Raw genomic sequence first — 19,837 nt, forward strand, 5'->3', positions numbered from 1 at the left:
TTTGAGAGCGGAAGATCTGGACGCGTGGCCATCAGAAACAGTACATTTGTAAGAATGGATGTCATGAACTGCTGTATATATTATGACTTTTGAACACTATTAAGGTAAATACATTGTTTGTTCTCTATCAAAATCTTTCATTTGCTTAATATGCCTATCAGTAGTTAGTGCCTTCAGTAGTTTGAATCTTTTATTTAGCTGGCAGTAGTGGCGCTCGCTGTATTGCAGTAGTTCGAGTAACGAAGATTTTTGTGAGGTAAGTGATTTGTGAAAGGTATAGGTTAATGTTAGTCAGGGCCATTCTTTTGTAGGGATTAATGAGAGTCGATTGCGTTGCGCCAGAAAAATATTGTGTGTCAGTTTAAGCACAGTCATTTATAATTTTTCTAAGGGGACGTTTTAACGTGTCTTTTCGACATTAGAAGTAAAGATTATCGGGGTAGAAACAAACGCAATGCGACAGTAAACGAACTATGCTGTACGTTAAAAGAATGTAGGCTACAGACAACAGAGGGAGAAATTAAAGGGAATATAAAAACTCTGCGATCACATAATTGCCGAGAAAGGCATGTCACTGAGATCTTGAAGAAAAATGGTGTTGGCAGTGAGGATGTTCACATTTCTGAAGTGTAGTTTTTGACATACTTCTCCAGTGACATGAAATCTTAGAGAAGCCGATAACTTCTCGTAAGAATTTTTTGGTTTTCTCATCAATTTCTGTTGTTCAACAATAATTCGTCCTTCAATAATTTCGAAACGGCCAATCGTTCTCTAAAGGAAGTTATTTTAGGCAAAACCTCAAACTCCGCCTCTCCTCCCATCTGCACATCCATTTTTTTCACCCATGGTGACCGTTTTCTTCTCTTCACGTTGTTCACTGCCATGGTACACGATGCAGCGGCCGCAGGGAAAGCAAGGATTGCTGTTTTTCTTTTAGCAAAATTACAGACCAGTATGATAATTAATTGAAACCCTCAGCTGCCGACAGGTGTTGTTGATATACCTCGATGGGGACAGCTCAAAATGTGTGCCCCGACCGGGACTCGAACCCGTAATCTCCTGCTTAGATGGCAGACGCTCTACCCATCTTTTTTTTTTTTTTTCGTGGCTGATCGTTGTATTTGGTCGTTGTGGACGTCACATGATATCCGTTGAAGTTAGTTGTTGATCCTTTCACCCAGTATTTTGTTACAGAGGCCAATCAGCTCTCTGACAGAACACGCTGAGCTACCGTGCCGGCCATCCATCTGAGCCACCGAGGACACAGATGAATAGCGCGACTGCAGTGGCTTATCCCTTGTACGCTTTCCGTGAGACCCATATTCCCAACTGTGCACAATGTACATACGTAATTTACCTAATGTTCTTTCGAGAACAATTACTATCTTCATATATATAGTTAAAGACTACCCAGCTATTGGCCTTCGTCTGTGCGAATGCGCGCAGGTTGCCCAAACTCTTACGGGAATCGTCACCTTAGTGTGCGCAAGTAATGAGTGGATGGGCAAATATCTATTAGGTACATTACGTTTGTAGGTTGTGGACTGTTTGGAATGTGGGTCGAGGTCGGGGCACAGATTTTCAGCTATCCCCATCGAGGTATATCAACAACACCTGTCGGCAGCTGAGGGTTTCAATTAATTATCATTTATTCTAGAGAAGCTGCACGGTCATCAATGGTATCTGTTCATTCGAGAACAGTTACTACCTTTATATACAGACCAATGTCCTTAACATCGGTTCGCTGCAGAATTCTAATTCAGCACGGTTTTAGAAAGCATCGATCGTACAAAATCAGCTAGCCCTTTTCTCACATGATACACTAAGAACTGTGGATGAAAGGCAAAAGGAAAATTCCATATTCACAGATTTCCGAAAAGCATGTGGAATAGATTCCCAGATGTGTGAGTGGCTTCTTAAATAATAGACCCCAGTACGATGTCCTTTATGGCTAGTGTTCGTCAGAGACAAAGGTATCGTCAGGAGTGCCCAGGTTCAAATGGTTCAAATGGCTCTTAGCGCTATGGGACTTAACATCTATGGTCATCAGTCCCCTAGGACGTAGAACTACTTAAACCTAACTAACCTAAGGACATCACACAACACCCAGCCATCACGAGGCAAAGAAAATCCCTGACCCCGCCGGGAATCGAACCCGGGAACCCGGGCGTGGGAAGCGAGAACGCTACCGCACGACCACGAGATGCGGGCGGAGTGCCCAGGGAAGAATGATAGAAACGCTGTTATTTCTTTTCTATTCATAGATGATCTGGCGAACAGGGGGGGGGGGGGGGGGGTCAGCAATCTGCAGTTGTTTACTGATGATGCTGTGGTGTACAGGGAGATGTCGAAGCTGTGTGACTGTAGGAGGATACAAGACGACTTAGACAAAATTTCTAGTTGGTACGATGAACAATTTTAAATAGAACAAGTACGTGAAGATTGTGGTAGGGAAGGAGAATGGTCTACTTCGGTTTATTGGGAGAATTTTACGAAAGTATGGTTCATCTGTAAAAATACCGCATTTATGATACTAGTGCGACCCGTTCTTGAGTACTGCTCCAGTGTTTGGGATCCACACCAGATCGGATTAAAGGAAGACATCGGAGCAATACAGAGGCGGGCCACTAGATTTCTTATCGGTAGACTGGAACAACAAGCAAGTATTACGGAGATCCTACGGGAACTCAACTGGGAATCCATCGAGCGAAGAGGAACACTATTGAGAAAATTTAGAGAATCAGCATCTGAAGCTGATTGCGGAATGATTCTACTGCGCCAACACACATTTCGCGTAAGGACCATGAAGCTAAGATACGAGAAATTAGGGCTCAGGCGGAGGCATATAAATAGTAGTTGTTCCCTCGCTCCGTTTATGAGTGAAACAGGAAAGGAAATTACTATTAATGGTACACGCACTGTACGGTGGCTTGCGAGTGTGTAGATGTAGATGTACCACTCGACGCAACTCTGCATGTACGGAAGGCGATTAGGGTGCGCTTTGTGGTGCATCTAACCACACACGTCCTTTCTTTCGCACTGTAAGTGAGACACTAGCTTCTGAGCACTCGCAGCATATTGACGCAGGACAGTTTTGGGTCTGAAGTTAATTGACGCAGGATAGGTTTGACTCTGACCAAACCTGTCTTGCGTCAGTTGGCATCATGTACTGATTTGCTTGCTCCATTGAGGAACAGTTCGTGTCTTACACATTTTGTAGTAAATAATAGTAGATTAAGATAAGAAGAGTGCTTCAGCAAAGTTAATTGAGGAAATTTATTGTATATTGTTTACGATAGATTTAATATTTTTTTCTTGGCCTTCATCTCGTATCTTCACGGGCACGGCATGTTAGTTTTCGGATTTGGCAATTGAGTGATAGAGAATAGCCGGATGCCTCCCTGTCACCACTCTACAACCGCGTCCCAACCCCCCTCTTCGCCAATGGGGAAATAATTAGTGTACCCCAACCATCTGTATGTAGTGTCACAAGTGTTATTCCACGAGACAGTGTGTGTATGTTTCCTAACTCTTTACGTCACGCCTGACCTGCACACTGACGTTCGTAGTTAATCCGTCGGTCGGATTCCTTCTCGAAAGCGGCGTGCATGCGCGGGAGGGTTTGCGATGATGGCCTGTTTGCGACCTTGGTGTTATTAGTCCTTGCTGATTTTGTTTCACTTGCCGTCTGCCTATTGTGGGACAGGGCACAGAGGTGGGCCTGGGGAGTACAAAGCAGATCGCGGTTTGCTGGTTCCCATTGAGTCCACAAGAATAAACACAGTAAGACCAGTACTTGAACTTTATATGACTGCAACACCAAGTGGAAATTGCGACACCAGAGTAAGCTCTTAGCGTGTCTTCTCCCATTCAAGTACGTAGGTATACAGTAAAATATAGAGGTTGCTGTTAGTTGGTTTCCCAACCATCCCTCCAACTTCTCCGCAATAAGCGCGGCTCCTTTACGAAACAGCGGTGCTTCTCCACCAACACTACAGAGAGCCTGGCAATACCATCCACACTTTCCGTCTCCACGACGTATATCTTACAGTCCACAACTGTCCAATCTACCAAAACACCTTGCACTAAAACCCGATCAAAAGCTAATTTAGAACACCCATCTAATTACCATCCAAAAGAGACCCAACAGGAGACTGAATACGACAAAACTGCTAACCAGCCAATGCTTTGGATTAAATCCTTGGGCTATTCTAAAGACCTACAAGACCCTCATCTGACCCATCCCCACCTACACAAATGATGGATAGATCTCTGCCCATTCAAAACCTTGAATGGTATACACTTGCCCTCTCTTTCCATATCCATTTATCCTCTCTCTATCGTATCGAATATTAGCTAATAAAAAAGACCTGGAATACCTACTTAGTCCTAAGTCTCCTTCAAAGCAACTCCCAACACTATGTTGTATCCCCCACACTTGGGAACCCAGACACGACACTGGAGTGTTATAACCATTTCTTGCTTTCCATACAGCTCCCTACACTCTATTGCTCCTTTACCAGTGCAATTTCATTGCCTTCCCATCTCAGATGACGTAACCATCCACAGACTCTAGTCATTATATCAGTTATAACCTATCCTAGCTGTTCGATTGCTAATGCTGGCTCAGACCCCCGTTTCCCGCTAGTAAATACACTGGTGTCGAAAATTAAAGCATGAAACCTCTATTTCCCTAGCCTGTGTCTGTTTCACGATATGATCATACAAACTGTCAACAGATGTCTGTATGATCATGTCCTAGACGGAAGATGGCATTCCGGTCAACGGACAACAACGCTAATGATGACGTCAGGGCACCTAACAAATGGGGTAATGTTTGCCGTGTAGTCCACATCCACAGTCGCTGTATATACGTCACAGACGACGCAGTATGGCGCAGAGAACACGCCTACCAGACTATGCGGTGGAGGGCCATTGGAAGAATGAAAGCAGGACAGTCGGAAACTGATGTGACCCAATTGCTTAATGTGAATCGTTCTGTTGTTTCTCGGATGTGGCGAGAGTTAATAGAGATAGAGACTGTATCCGGAAGACCAGAGCAGGGCTGAGCACGTGTGAAATCAGAAAGGGAGGACCGTTATTTGACTCTTAAGGTAAGACGGAGCCGCCTTGGTAAATGCACGGCGACTGACATCTGACCTCGCAGCATCCACTGTACGTGTTGCACCGGGCCAAACTGTGTACAGAAGACTTCAGCAAAGTGGTCTTTATTGTTGGAGACCTGCAGTATGTGTACCTCTGACGTGTTTCACAGAAGGAAACATCTAGAGTGGAGTCGTCAACATGCCGCCGTGACGGTCGAACAGTGGACTAACGTTCTTTTCACAGATGAGTCCCGATTTGTGTGGTGTGCGATTCTCGACGAATTCGCATGTGGAGCGAAAGTGGAACACGATTTCGGGACCAAACGTTGTGGAAAGAAACCGATATCGAGGAGGATCCTTAATGGTGTGGGCAGTGATGGTGTTGACCACTCGAACACCTCTTCATGAAATTGTGCGGGTAATCGGCAAGGTTTAACTGCTGTCAAGTGTCGTGACGACATCTTAGGATCTCATGTGTGTTAGTTGCGAGGTGCTGTGGGCGCAGATTTCGTATTGATGGACGATAATGCTCGAGCTCATTGAGCACAGGTGGTTGACGTTTCCTTGGAAACAGAAGATACTGCACGCATGGTGCGGCCTATTTGCTCTCGGGATTTGAATCCCCTAGTGGATGTCTGGGATGCACTAGGGAGACGGGTTGCATCTCCCCAGCATCCACCAAGCATTTGCCAAGACTTGTCAGCAGCTCTGCAAGAATAATGGGCGTTGTTGTCTCAACATGATATTGATGACATCATTCACAGCATGCCCCGTCGTTGTCAGTCCTGTATTGCTGTTAGAGGACATCAAACTTCATACTGACCACATTAACCAGTTGTCGGAATGTGTGTGCAAATCCGTTAAGTTGGAAAAAACATTTTGTCTACCGTTGGACTTGTTTACGTTCTGTGTTCTTTACATAGTTGCTACTTTAGTATCACACGTTTCAGAGGTGGCATGCGTTTACGATGCACACAGTGACTTGCCCCCTCTCATATTTATATCTTACTCTGAGTAAATCGATTTGGGGAAGTATAGCCGAGCATGGTCCTTACAAGGCTAGTAATGAGAACTCAAAAGACATGAATATTTTCCTCTCTAATTGCATGCGGTGAAAAGTTGCTATTCCTTCACATGTGGACTTCCCATACAGTGTCCCCCACCACCCTTGTGGTCCGGTGACAGGTGGGTTCTGCTTATCTTGAAAGGGTTATGCCGACGGGTGTGAGGGGGCCGAGTGGATGCTGTCCAGACGCCGACATTGTCATAAGAGCGGGGGCGAAACGCCCACAGGGGCCTGACGGAGCGGCTGGGCTAGAGATTCCGTTTCTTCGCAGAAACTTTCTGGCGGGCTACCAGTGAGGCGTGGCAATGACTTCCCAGGCAGTCTTGGCGGGGAAATTCCCACGTTTTCTGCAAAATCATATCTGTGATTGGCTTGATCAGGGGATAACTCCGTGATGTAGCAAAATCGGCGCAGAAATTGGCGCCAAGTATCTCCATTGGTGGAATAGTAGTGCTTCGGCAATAAAGTGGAATTTTGGAGTTGTTGATTGCCACTTTTAACCATGGCCACTGTGGTGGGGGCGGTAATGTTCTGTGTTCAGCTTGTACGGGTGCTCTTGGTAGCGAGGAGTCTCTCCTTTCGGTCGGAGTAGGTTACAAGACTGAGCTCTCGCTGCTCTGGACAACCTGCCTTCCGTTGGCTGTCTAATATACTTTCATTTAATTGTAACTGTTTGACGAAGTTACTGAAGTTTCGACTTCAACGTAACTTTCCGAATACAGTTGGCAATTGAGCGTTCTGCGTACAGGCGGCCTATGTTGTCCGTTTTGAGAAGTTTTGGCTAAGGTTGACTGTATCGGAGTTACTATGTGACTTCGCTTGTTAAAATCAATCACTGTACCGCCAATGATTGTATGGCGAGCCTTCTTCGTCTTCCTCAGAGGTGTATTTGAATTGCTAGGAAGTCTTTAGTCTGGAACAACCAGACCAGGATAATTTGTTTCGGGCTATACTCGCGACATTATCATCACCACAACGGGACGTCGAAGCAACCAGCCATCGACTCCGGTACGCCAGATCGCGTCCTTGCAGTTAAGAAGACAGCTTGGTAATGTATGTCCGCAGCACCGGCAAATCAGGGAATTTTGCTATGTGACAATCAGAGCTCAGCAGTGCGCGCCTTTTCCCGTCTTTTCTAACGTGATTTCCGTCTTGGGTGTTCATTGTCTGAGTTCTCACTAATGTTGGGTTGGCTGAGTGTTTCTCTTAAGATTTGAGTTGTAAGGAATTGGCTCCACATATCTCTTGGTCATAAATGTCACAAGCTAGTTTATGGACAACATCACCTTCACAGCATTTATTTGAGTATCCAATTTGACGTGTTGTAAATGTTTCATGTGCTTTGTTTATTATTTTGAGTTTAGTCATAATAAATCAAATTGTTATTTTGGACAGAACTTTCATTCTTTAGATCGGTAGAGCAACCCTTTCATTTTTCACTACGTTTATGAAACTTCCCTTTATCAAATTATTTTCTATCAAATTACATTATTGTAGGTGCCAATCTCTTTTCTACTCCACTTGCAAGGTCGATTACAGCCAGTTCGCGTTTCTTCTTAATCCATGTGCAACAGCAAAAGTCGGAGTTAGAAAAGGGGGGGGGGCTTAGAGCATCATTTCCATATGAAGATTCTAGAAGAATTTAGTGTTAAATACACTGCTTGCCCCGGCCCCTCACACGTTTATACTGCTTTGTGGCACAATAAACGCAACCTTGTAAAATTTCCATTTGTTGCTTTAATTTTGAACACCGATGTACAACCCTACACATTTCCTGCCTCCAAGTCCTGTCTTTCGACCCTCGCCAAAGCCCACCTCACACCCTTTCTAATATTCATCTCCAATCCCATTTGCATCCAAACTCCTCACCAAAGAAGTGATAGCAGCAGCCCACAGCGCTAACGTTCTCACACTTTCAAAGTCTCTCACATTACTTTCTCATCAAGCTTAAGGTAATGCTTTTTACTATGGTCAATATATTTTAAGCATTTTGCGTATCAAACGCTCCAAGCTGCGTTCCTCCTACTGGACAGAATGAAAATGACACAAAAATAAATAATGGTTGGTTGTACTCATGCAAGTGATGCATAGATTTCCGTTAACATCAAGTTCTACTGCTCCTGTAAACAATGAATTCCATTCCACCTTGTTATCCGTACTCGACTTCTTTCTCCCAAACGTATCTTTTTCGGGTAATTTTCTGCTGATCACGACATCCTCGTCGCCTCTGACTAGCACCTGAATCTGTCGTCCTCAGTTACTAGTTAGATATGTTCCAACCAGAATGAAAAATGCTCCAAATGTAGCAGAAAAAAACTGAGCATAGTTAGGGATGTGAAACAAGGGAGCTAGCTTTTCAACTTATCTAACAGCTTCAAAGACATTTGAATCAACACATCTTGACATATTCTAGCAAAATTATTTTAGCGTCCAACCCCTCCAGAACATATCCACCCCCAGAAATTTTATCCCCACAGAAAAACTTTTTTAGCTATTACATGTATGCTCTCGAGCCACATGATATCACACAATGTTTATAGTGACTGGCGAATTTTCTCGATCTTGGGCACATAATCAAGGGCTTCAACATATAAGTAGCGAGATTCAGGTGTGCAACCCCGTAGCTAAGAGAGCTCACTGCGCTGGGGAAATAGGCTTAACTCGTTAATAAACCCCAATGAGTCAAGATGTTTTGGCTGAAATGTCTTTGAACGTGCCAGATAAGACGAAAAGCTAGTTTCCTTAGTTTTCATCACTAACTGTGCCCAGGATATATTCTCCTTTTTTGTGCTATGATAGGAGCATTTTTCATTCTGGTTCCCAACGTTTATTACACTGCCATAAGTTTGACATTAGAGTGCCATAACTTTGAAACCAATGTAAACTTTTGTTGGATCGGTCGCCGACTGATGCGGTATAGGATTTTCTATTGCCGTTCCAACCATGTTGCTTATATCGTGGCAGCGGATAAAGTTTTCACAAAACAACAGGACGACCATTAATTATGTATATTTGTCTACTTTCATACAAATTTTGGGCCAATAGTATTGCCTCTGTGGTAACACCGGTGCCCATTAGATCATAGAAGTTAAGCACATTCGGGTTGGGATAGCACTTGGATGGGTGACCGTCCGAGTCCGCCGAGCGCTGTTAGCAAGCGGATTGCACTCAATCCTTGTGAAGCAAGTTGAGGAGCTACTAGATGCAGAAACAGCGGCTCCGGTCACGGAAACTGACAACGCCTGGAGACGGTGTGCTGATCACATGCCTCTTCATATCCACATCCAGTGACACCTATCGGCTGAGGATGACGTGCTGGTCTATCGTTAGCCTTGGGCCTTCCGAGGCTTGTTCCGAGTAAGTTTACAAAATCTGAACTGATTCGCATAAATTTGAACATGGAAGAAGTGCGTAAAAAACGTGTAAAACGTGATATTTTGCACATAAAATCCGAAGGAGGCTAAGCTTTTGGAAGCGAGTTTTTAATTTTATTGTAAGAATGCATTTTTTATTTGTTTGATTCACTTTAAACCGTTTGCGCGCATCGAGTTCACGTAAGAACGAATTTTATATTCTACTTTTAACTCGACTTTAAACCATCATATATCTACAACGGATAAAGCTTGTTGGATAAAAAAATCGTTTTGACTTTATCCATCTCTCTACCTTTGTGCAAAGTTTGAAGAGCTTTGTACAAGATTATAGTTGCGGCGCCCTTCAAAAACCTTCCAGAAAAACTTGTTTTTGCACGTAAAATCCAAATAAAGTAAGATTTTTCATAAGGTTAAAACTTATCTTAGAGAGATGCCCAGACACCACTACACCAAATTTGGACCATCAGTCTCGCTCCAGTCCAGAGTTAAGAGGGTGACCGGTTTTGCACTTAAAATCTGAAGGAGGGTGACTGTTTTGAACATAGAATCCGAGCGGTGCACGTACAAATTATTAATCTTTTGCAAAAGGAATTAATCGATTTGCAAAAGTCGCCCTGGCGCTAGCTCCAGTTTGTTGTTCAAACATTGCTTAATATACTGTAACATCTGTAGCTACAGTAAGACAGACATTCGAATGGTCATATAAATGGCCGCTGGTCCGGGCTAAAAACCAAAAACTTTTTACCCAATGTCGCTAGCCCAAATAGGCACCGCGCACCAAGACCCCCCCCCCCCCCCCCCCCCTTCCCACCAAACTACGATTCTGCACACAGCCTTCTCAGGCATATTTGTTACAGCGTTTCCGTGCTGTAACGATTTGAAGTAGTTGGCATTTGACGGCTACCGGTCAGCACTGCCCCCTTTAGCAGTACACCACTGAGAACCTGGAATTTTCAGATCCACTGTGTTGCCACTTCTGCTGTTCAAAGCGTTGTGCCTTTTCGGCGGCGAAAATTTCTATTATCTCAAGAAAAACATGGAAGTCTGGCACTGATTAAAATTAAGAACTGACTCTTGAAATGTTTGCATGTGTGAATTCCAGAATGTTCACATTTTTGTAGAAGATAGAGACATTCAACTTCACCTTGTTTCGAATTAAATACTTTTGAAGGAAGCCTTTTTTCCGAAGCTTATACGCAGCAAACACAATGCGATAAGCAACTTCTGTAACATCCGTCGCCGAGCAAGGTATCATCGTAATAAACGAAAAAGAATTTCAGTGACTTTAACAGTTTTGGTTGGCTCTGAGCGCTGTGGGACTTAACTTCTGAGGTCATCAGTCCCCTAGAACTTAGAACTACTTAAACCTAACTAACCTAAGGACATCACACACATCCATGCCCGAGGCAGGACTCGAAACTGCGACCGTAGCGGTCACGTGGTTCCAGACTGTAGCGCCTAGAACCGCACGGCCACTCCGGCCGGCTAACAGGTTTGGTGATATGGCGTGATAAGTTTAAAACTGCTTTCAGGACAGGAAAACTCCAACCATTTCAAAAACTTTGAAATAATTCTTACCATAACTGAAATTATGAATTTTTTTACAGTTTTAGACACACTACAGAGATAAATCTCGTACGCGAATATCAGATTATTTACGTGTTTTCTGTGGAGTTTAAAGCGCTGTGGTTAGCGGAACGCTGTGTTAGCAGTCTGCAGACATTAATCGACTTGGCGAGACTGTCGCAAATTTCTGTCTTGATCGTCATATGCCAAGTGATTTAAGTGAGACTCTACCTCCTTATGCCGATGCCCTCAATAACGCGACAGTTAAACACTCGCCGCCACTTTAGTTTGACAATACTCCCGGGACCCTACAATATTACTGCGACAGCAGTTATTCATAGTACACACATGAAAAAAAGTTTTGGCTCACCCCGGTACCCAGAAAAAATGAAGATAGACGTTGACTGTGGATATTGTATCACACACACAATCCCTTTCACTGTTCAGATATGTCACTAAACCCACACAAAGATGTAAACAACCATGCATGAGTAGCGCCTATTAGACGGAGGGGGTCCGACAGCTGATCAGTTCCAATCATTCTACCAGGAAGGAGGTACACGGCTCGTGTTGTCTGTAGTTCAACCATGCCTAGACGGTCAATACCGCGGTTCGATCGCGTCCGCATTGTTACTTCGTGCCAGGAAGGGCTCTCAACAAGGGTAGTGTCCAGGCGTCTCGGAGTGAATCAAAGCGATGTTGTTCGGTCATGGAGGAGGTACAGAGAGACAGGAACTGTCGATGACATGCCTCGCTCAGGCCGCCCAAGGGCTACTACTGCAGTGGATGACCGCTACCTACGGATTACTGCTTGGAGGAACCCAGACAGCAACCCCACCGTGTTGAATAATGCTTTTCGTGCATCCACAGGACGTCGTGTTACGACTTAAACTGAACACAATAGGCTGCATGATGCGCAACTTCACTCTCGAAGCCCATGGCGAGGTCCATCTTTGCAAACCAAGACGCCATGCAGATGGGCCCAACAAAATGGCGAATCGACCGTTCAGGATTGACATCCATGTTTTCTTCGCCAATAAGTGTCGGAGTTGCCTTCAACCAAATAATCGTCGGAGACGTGTTTGGAGGAAACCCAGTCACGCTGAACGCCTTAGACACACTGTCCAGCGAGTGCAGCAACATGGAGGTTCCCTGATGTTTTGGGGTGGCTTTATGTAGGGCCGACGTACGCCGCTGGTGGTCATGGAAGGCGCCGTAACGGCTGTGCGATACGTGAATGCCATCCTCCGACCGATAGTGCAACCATATCGGCAGCATACTGGCGTGGCATTCGACTTCATGGACGACAATTTGCGCCCCCATCGTGCACGTCTTGTGAATTAGTTCCTCCAGGATAACGACATCGCCAGACTAGAGTGGGCAGCATGTTCTCCAGACATGAACCCTATCGAATATTCCTGGGATAGATTGAAAAGGGCTGTTTATGGACGACGTGACCCACCAACCACTCTGAGGAATCTACACCGAATCGCCATTGAGGAGTGGGACAATCTGGACGAACAGTGCCTTGATGAATTTGTGGATAGTATGCCACGACGAATACAGGCATGCATCAATGCAAGAGGACGTGCTACAGAGTATTAATGGCACCGGTGTGTACAGCAATCCGGACCACTACCTCTGAAGGTCTCATGAGCAATAAAAAGGGCGGAAACGATGTTTATGTTGATCTGTATTCCAATTTTCTGTACAAGTTCCGGAACTCTGGAAACCGAGGTGATGCAAAACTTTTTTTGATGTGTGTATAAAGTTTATGAATCCATGTTTTATCTAAATAAACCTCAATGAATCATTTATTCGTAAGAAATTAATGTAGTATGCGCTTTTCCAAATTGTATTGTCTAATTCGCACACAAGAACAGTGGAACCTGAAGTTTTCATCTTTCAGTGTTAGACTCTCAAATTTGTTGTGATTAAAATCTACATGCCTGAAGAGTAGACACCTTTCTACTGCCCCGCATCCCCCCTCCACCTTTCCTAAAAGACCAATGAAAGAAAGCAATTAAAAAAATAGTGATTCCAAATGCAGCTGTGAGAGAGGAGTTGAACGACGCTAAACGTTGATGGGCCGTTCCAGTGAATATTCAAGAATTTTACTTTAGTAACGTCACTCACGATGTCCAAGTTGAATTGACTTGAACTTTAATTGGAATGACAGGCAGCGCTTCACTGGAGTGCGGGAGTCTGCAAGTCTAGCTCGGCGCAACACGAAACATTTCCTCCTCGCCCACCCTTCACGTATGGTTTACGAACTCAGGGAAACTGCCTCATCAGTCTTTTTCTGCCAGATGTACGAATAACATTAGTGTGTACTTGCAGACCTATGCTACTATAGATGTATATGGCACATAAAACACTCATTGAACGTGCTCACACTCGACATCTGTCAGTCACTGCTGTGCGAGTGAATTCCTGGTATTGGAGATATCGAACTCGCAGAAGTGTGTCTCTGTGAAGAGTCGTCAGGCGCATTTTCTCTGGTGTTTCGGCAGATATTTGCAATTTAGTTTTTGCAGTGTGTGGCTGAGTCGGGCCAAACGTCTTTCGTACGGCGCCCATTGTCGACGGAAAGTGTCGGTTTGTTTCCCATTACAAACAAAATGATTTTTAAATTGGAATTTTACGTGCCCATTTGAAAGAGTGATCCCTAATTAGTGTAGTGTGTTATTTGGTTTAGCCACATGTATTAACAGGGACAGTAAAACACGAAGAATAACCAGTACTCAATCAGCGACTGGGTAGCGCCAGTGTGTGGCGGTAGCAGACAGCGCGAGGCAGGGCAGTACATGAGACGGAACAGGTTCTTTGTGTTTCACGTCCTTGTTAATGCATTTCGCTAAACCGAAAGTCCATTTAGACTCGCTTGAGACCACTCAACCCGACGGGCACATAAAATTTCACATTTCGAATGATGGATATTCTGCCATTCCACTAAAAGTTAAGTCGTTTCAATTTGGGGAAGGCTAATGACATCGCCAAGTTGAAACGGCCTGAACTTTTATTAGAATGGCCGCTCGAGGTTCAGCGTCGTTCGACTGCTGTCTGCTGGCTGTATTTGGGAAATACACCTAACGACTCTTATCAGAAGAAGATCTAAAATATAGACAACCAACAGCAAGATATATTAAAGGAAAAAATCCCAACACCAAGAAATAATTAATGTAGAGCAACGAAATTTCGGGAATACATTTGTCTAGGTAACATATCTAAGTGATTAACGTTGCAAGACCGTAGGTTAATGTAAGTGCGAGAAAAACTATTGCGAATGTGAAATGCTGATACATTAATAACCATTGTAACAGCTAGAATGTTGAATGCAGGCGTACAAACGAGGATGTATTGTGTTGCTCAGGTGCCGCATGTCAGTTTGTGAGATGAAGTTTCATGCCCATTGTACATGATTGGTCAATACGGACATGTTAATGCTGATTGTGAATGACACTGTAGTTGACGTTTGATGATGTCCCAAATGTACTCGAATGTAGACAGATCTTCTACATCTACATCTACATACATACTCCGCAAGCCACCTGACGGTGTGTGGCGGAGGGTACCTTGAGTACCTCTATCGGTTCTCCCTTCCATTCCAGTCTCGTATTGTTCGTGGAAAGAAGGATTGTCGGTATGCTTCTGTGTGGGCTCTAATCTCTCTGATTTTATCCTCATGGTCTCTTCGCGAGATATACGTAGGAGGGAGCAATATACTGCTTGACTCCTCGGTGAAGATATGTTCTCGAAACTTCAACAAAAGCCCGTACCGAGCTACTGAGCGTCTCTCCTGCAAAGTCTTCCACTGGAGTTTATATATCATCTCCGTAACGCTTTCGCGATTACTAAATGATCCTGTAACGAAGCGCGCTGCTCTCCGTTGGATCTTCTCTCTCTCTTCTACCAACCCTATCTGGTACAGATCCCACACTACTGTGCAGTATTCAAGCAGTGGGCGAACAAGCGTACTGTCACCTAGTTCCTTTGTTTTCGGATTGCATTTCCTTAGAGTTCTTCCAATGAGTCTCAGTCTGGCCTCTGCTTTACCGACGATCAACTTTATATGATCATTCCATTTTAAATCACTCCTAATGCGTACTCCCAGATAATTTATGGAATTAACTGCTTCCAGTTGCTGACCTGCTATTTTGTAGCTAAATGATAAGAGATCTATTTTCTATGTATTCGCAGCACATTACACTTGTCTACATTGAGATTCAATTGCCATTCCCTGCACCATGCGTCAATTCGCTGCAGATCCTCCTGCATTTCAGTACAATTTTCCATTGTTACAACCTCTCGATACACCACAGCATCATCTGCAAAAAGCCTCAATGAACTTCCGATCTCATCCACAAGGTCATTTATGTATATTGTGAACAGCAACGGTCCTATGACACTACCCTGCGGCACACCTGAAATCACTCTTACTTCGGAAGACTTCTCTCCATCGAGAATGACATGCTGCGTTCTGTTATCAAGGAACTCTTCAATCCAATCACACAATTGGTCTGATAGTCCATATGCTCTTACTTTGTTCATTAAACGACTGCGCTCGTACAGGCCGAGCCAACATGTCGACACTATCTAGAGCATTTTAGATTACTGCAGCGGAATGCGGGCGAGCGTTATCCTGTTGGAAAACACCCCCTGGAATACTGTTCATGAATGGCAGCACAACAGATCGAATCACCAGAATGATGAATAAATTTGCAATAAGGTTGCGTGGGATAGCCACGAAAGTGTATCTGCAGTCATACTAAATCGCATCCTAAACCATAACTCCAGGAGTAGGTCCCGTGTGTGTTTGGCCACAAGCAGGTTGGTTGCAGTAGCTCACCTGGCCTCCTTTTAACCAACACACGGCCAACACTGTCACCTAGGCAGAACCGGCTTTCATCAGGAAACGCAACAGACCTTCACTCCTCCCTCCAATGAGTTCTTGCTGGACACAGTCGAAGTTACGAACGGCGTTGGTTTGGGGTCAGCGGAATGCACGCTACTGGGCGTCTGGTTCGGAATTGTCCGTGAAGTAACCGTTATGTCACTGTGGCGCCAACTGCTGCTCAAATTGCTGCTGTAAGTGCAGTAGGATGCTCCAGTGCCATGTGCTGAACACGTTGGTCTTCCCTGCCAGTAGTGTCAAGTGGTTCTTCGTAGCCCGGTCTTCTTGTGATCGTACATTCTCCTGACCAGTCGTGTACAATGGCTACGTTCACGCCAAGTCTTTCTGCAATATGGTAGAAGGAACATCCAGCTCCACGTAGCGCTATTACACGACTTCGTCCAAACTCAGTGAGGTGTTGATACTGGCGTCTTCGTCGTTTTGAAGGCATTCTTGACTAATATCAACTCATTACGGCCAAGATAACTAAAGCCCACGACCGTCACAGCGCATATTTAAAGCAAACCTGATTTTCATCCTCGTAGTGGCGCTACTAACGCCAGTCTCATGCGATTGGTACGAAATTTGAGTAGAGGTAATCTTTCCAATGTAGACACACCTCTACCAACTTTCGTTCATTTTGGTTTATTTTCCGTCAATGTAAGCTTTTCTGAAAAGAGAATTATGTTAACGACGAACATAACGTTTGGTTTTAGTGTCGGGCTTCTGATCTAGTGATAAAGTGCTTGTCTTGAAAACGAAAAATCGCGGCCTCGATCAGACCATGAAACTTTTCAGTCTGTCTTTACCCTAACCTTCACCTCTCAGTGATGTAACAATGTGCAGGAACAAAACGGGATTCGGATTCCACGTTTAACTGTAGGTACCCTTTTCTCGGCGGGATTACTAGTGTAGGTTGAGGGCACGCTATTAGCCAAAGTGGCGTCCATGCAAGACTTCCACCAGAAGGTTACATATCCCTCTTGAGGGATCCCCAGTCAGTCATGCCATACGACTATTTATTCAATTTTAGGAAGTCATCTCCTTCCTGAGAGTGTGTATTTGGAGTTTATGATATGCTGATGACGGATAGTGAAAATTAGAAAATGGTCCAATCTTTCGAAATGTGTTGCAGAAGTACAAATTACACCTGTAGATCGAGTAACTTGTGCAGAAGTGCAACATAGAACTGAGAAGAAAAAAGCTCTGTAGTACAATTTGACATAAAAAAGGGATAAGCTGATGGAACGCATCTTTAGACATCACCGAATACTTATTTTGACACGAAGGGACGCGTGGAAGTTAGTAAAAATGGTATAGGGGGTGGGGGGTGGGGGGTGCAACAGTAGGTTCAAGTGGCTGTAGAGATCAGTAACTTACAAAGGACAGACTAACGTAAGGACGGCATCAAACCCCTCCTCAGGCTAATAACAACAACAATATTTGAAAAAAAAGCTAGAAGAAGCTTGCTATCAAACTTTCGCTTTTAAACTACGAAAATGAGGCTAACACAACCTCACAATGAGGCGACAAAAGTCATGGCATATCTCCTAATTTCGTTTCGGGCCTCCTTTTGCCTGGCGTAACGCAGCAATTCGACGTGAATGGAGTCAACAAGTCATTAGAATACCCTGCAGAATTACTGAGCCCTGTTGCCTCTATAGCCTTCCATAATTACGAAACTCTTGCCAGTGCATGAGTTCGTGCCAAATCATTCGCTCGAATTGACCTGAATGTTCTTCAAACCAATCGCGAGCCCTGTGACATGGCGCTTGGTCATCCATAAAAATACTCCCAAGAAACCGAACATAAACATTTCCAATCAACGATCGGTTCAGCTGGACCAGAGAACCCAGTCCATTCCATGTAAACACAGCGCACACCATTACGTTGCCACCACCAGTTTGCTTACTGCCTTGTCGACACCTCGGATCTATTTCGCCGTGGCTTGTGCAGCACTCTCCAACCCTACCATCAGCTCTTACCAACTGAAATCAGGACCCATCTGATCAGGCTACTGTTTTCCAGTCGTCTAGAGTCCAACCGATATGGTCACGAACCCAGGAGAGGTGCTGTAGGTGGTGTCGTGCTGTTATCAAAGGCACTCGTGTCGGTCGTCTGCTGCTATAGCACGTTAACGTCACATTTCGCCACGGTGTCCAACCAGGTACGTTCGTCGTTACGTCCCACATTGATTTCTGTGGTTATTTCGTGCGGTATTGCTTGTCAGCACTGACAATCTACGCAGACACCGCTGTTCTCAGTCGTTAAGTGAAGGCCATCGATCACTGAGAGATAAGGGCTGAAATTTGGTATTCTCGAGACGCTCTTCACACTGTCGACCTTGCTGACCTCGGAATGTTGAATTCCCTATCGATTTCCGAAATAGACTGTCCCATGCGTCTAGCTCCAACTACCATTCCGTGTTCAACGTCTGTCAGGTTCCGTCTTGTAGACTTAATCACGTCAGAAACCTTTTCACTTCATTCGCCTGAGTACAAATGACAGCTTCGTCAATGAACTGCTCTTTTACGAGTACCTTGTGTGCGCGATACTACTCTGTATATGTACAATCGCTATACCACGACTTTCGTCATCTCGGAGGAGTACGGCAGTTATTAGTTGAGTAACTTCAACTGCGGACGCGAGCTCTGGCAAAGCAAATGCACGATGGTCTGCAGAAATTTAATAGCTGACTACAATAACAGGTGTTATATCCAACTACTGCTACTGAGAGCAGCGATCTCAACTCACCGTCCTCTTCAGTATTCCGGCATCGAGGTTGGGCGACTACAGTGCGCTTTGCTCAAGATGAAACGACGCGGTTGATAGCGATAAACAATGAGAGTGGTAGTTACATAAATCTTACTTCTGCTGTTCGTTCATCTTTATCTGGAAGCCGCTGATATGACGAAGTAAATATTTACCAAGGAATGTACCCGTGACAAACTGTCTTCCTATTTCTGGGAAACAAGCCGGTCATAATTTAACATCATCCGCAAGTAGCGGTTCCCCTTTATCTCTTGCGGACTGTGAATAGTGGATCGGTTGGTTACACGTGTAAAACAGTCTGATGCCATAGTTATCCAACAGAAGTCAGTGTGACAACGTTTAAGTGAGTGCAATGCAGTCTGAGGTAACTGATCCATCAAATTACAAGATGTCATGAAACTGAGTAAGTGATACAGTTTTTGATATATCTAGTTGCATGCGTTTTGCAAATTACTCAGAATACCAACACTGATGTAAAGAGAGCTCTGTCTGACACGGTTCTGTTCATTCAAAAACAACCCAGAAATGTTGCCTCTGTAATTGATGCTTGGATGTGCTTCGTTGATGTCCTCCATGTTGCTGCAAGAAAATTCTGGTTTCTCTCTTCACTACCGACTACGATCCTTGCTTACTTTTTACTGGACGTTAGTTCGACAACTTGTGCGTCCGATTGTCGTGTGTGATAATGTTTAGTGACGGTGACTGTAATTAGTCGCCATAACACGACATCGTCCTGTCAAAAGACACTCAATGGAGAAACGTCACAAGTAATCGGCAAACTGATGCAGTCCTGTTGTGTTAGAATACTCATGAATCTACCGCTCTCAACATTCAATTTCAATAGGTAGCACTCGATCAACATCTCATCAGTGTCTTCTGACTACAAGTATTTTGTTCCCTAACATAAATTTTCACATGTTAGTAGTTGGTCTTGATGTAACAGATCAACACTTTCGTCTTTGACTTACAACTGTTACAAATTCCTCATTTCAAACAGTACCAACCAGTTTACATGCTATTACTCTACCAATTGCAATTTTGTGATACAGGTCTTTCCTTT

The 19,837-nt window shown here is 44.3% G+C and overlaps 1 protein-coding gene across 1 annotated transcript in view; it reads right to left on the bottom strand.

Moving 5' to 3' along the window:
- Nucleotides 1-18,816, bottom strand: part of LOC124545408 (UDP-glycosyltransferase UGT5-like) — a 62,119-nt gene extending 43,303 nt beyond the window's left edge. The window contains exon 1 of the mRNA XM_047124323.1: nucleotides 18,760-18,816. The gene's annotated coding sequence lies outside the window, so the exon portion shown is untranslated. The remainder of the gene's footprint in view (nucleotides 1-18,759) is intronic.
- Nucleotides 18,817-19,837: the final 1,021 nt, after the last annotated feature.

This window comes from Schistocerca americana, chromosome 8 (genome assembly GCF_021461395.2).
Source record: "Schistocerca americana isolate TAMUIC-IGC-003095 chromosome 8, iqSchAmer2.1, whole genome shotgun sequence".
NCBI lineage: Eukaryota > Metazoa > Arthropoda > Insecta > Orthoptera > Acrididae > Schistocerca > Schistocerca americana.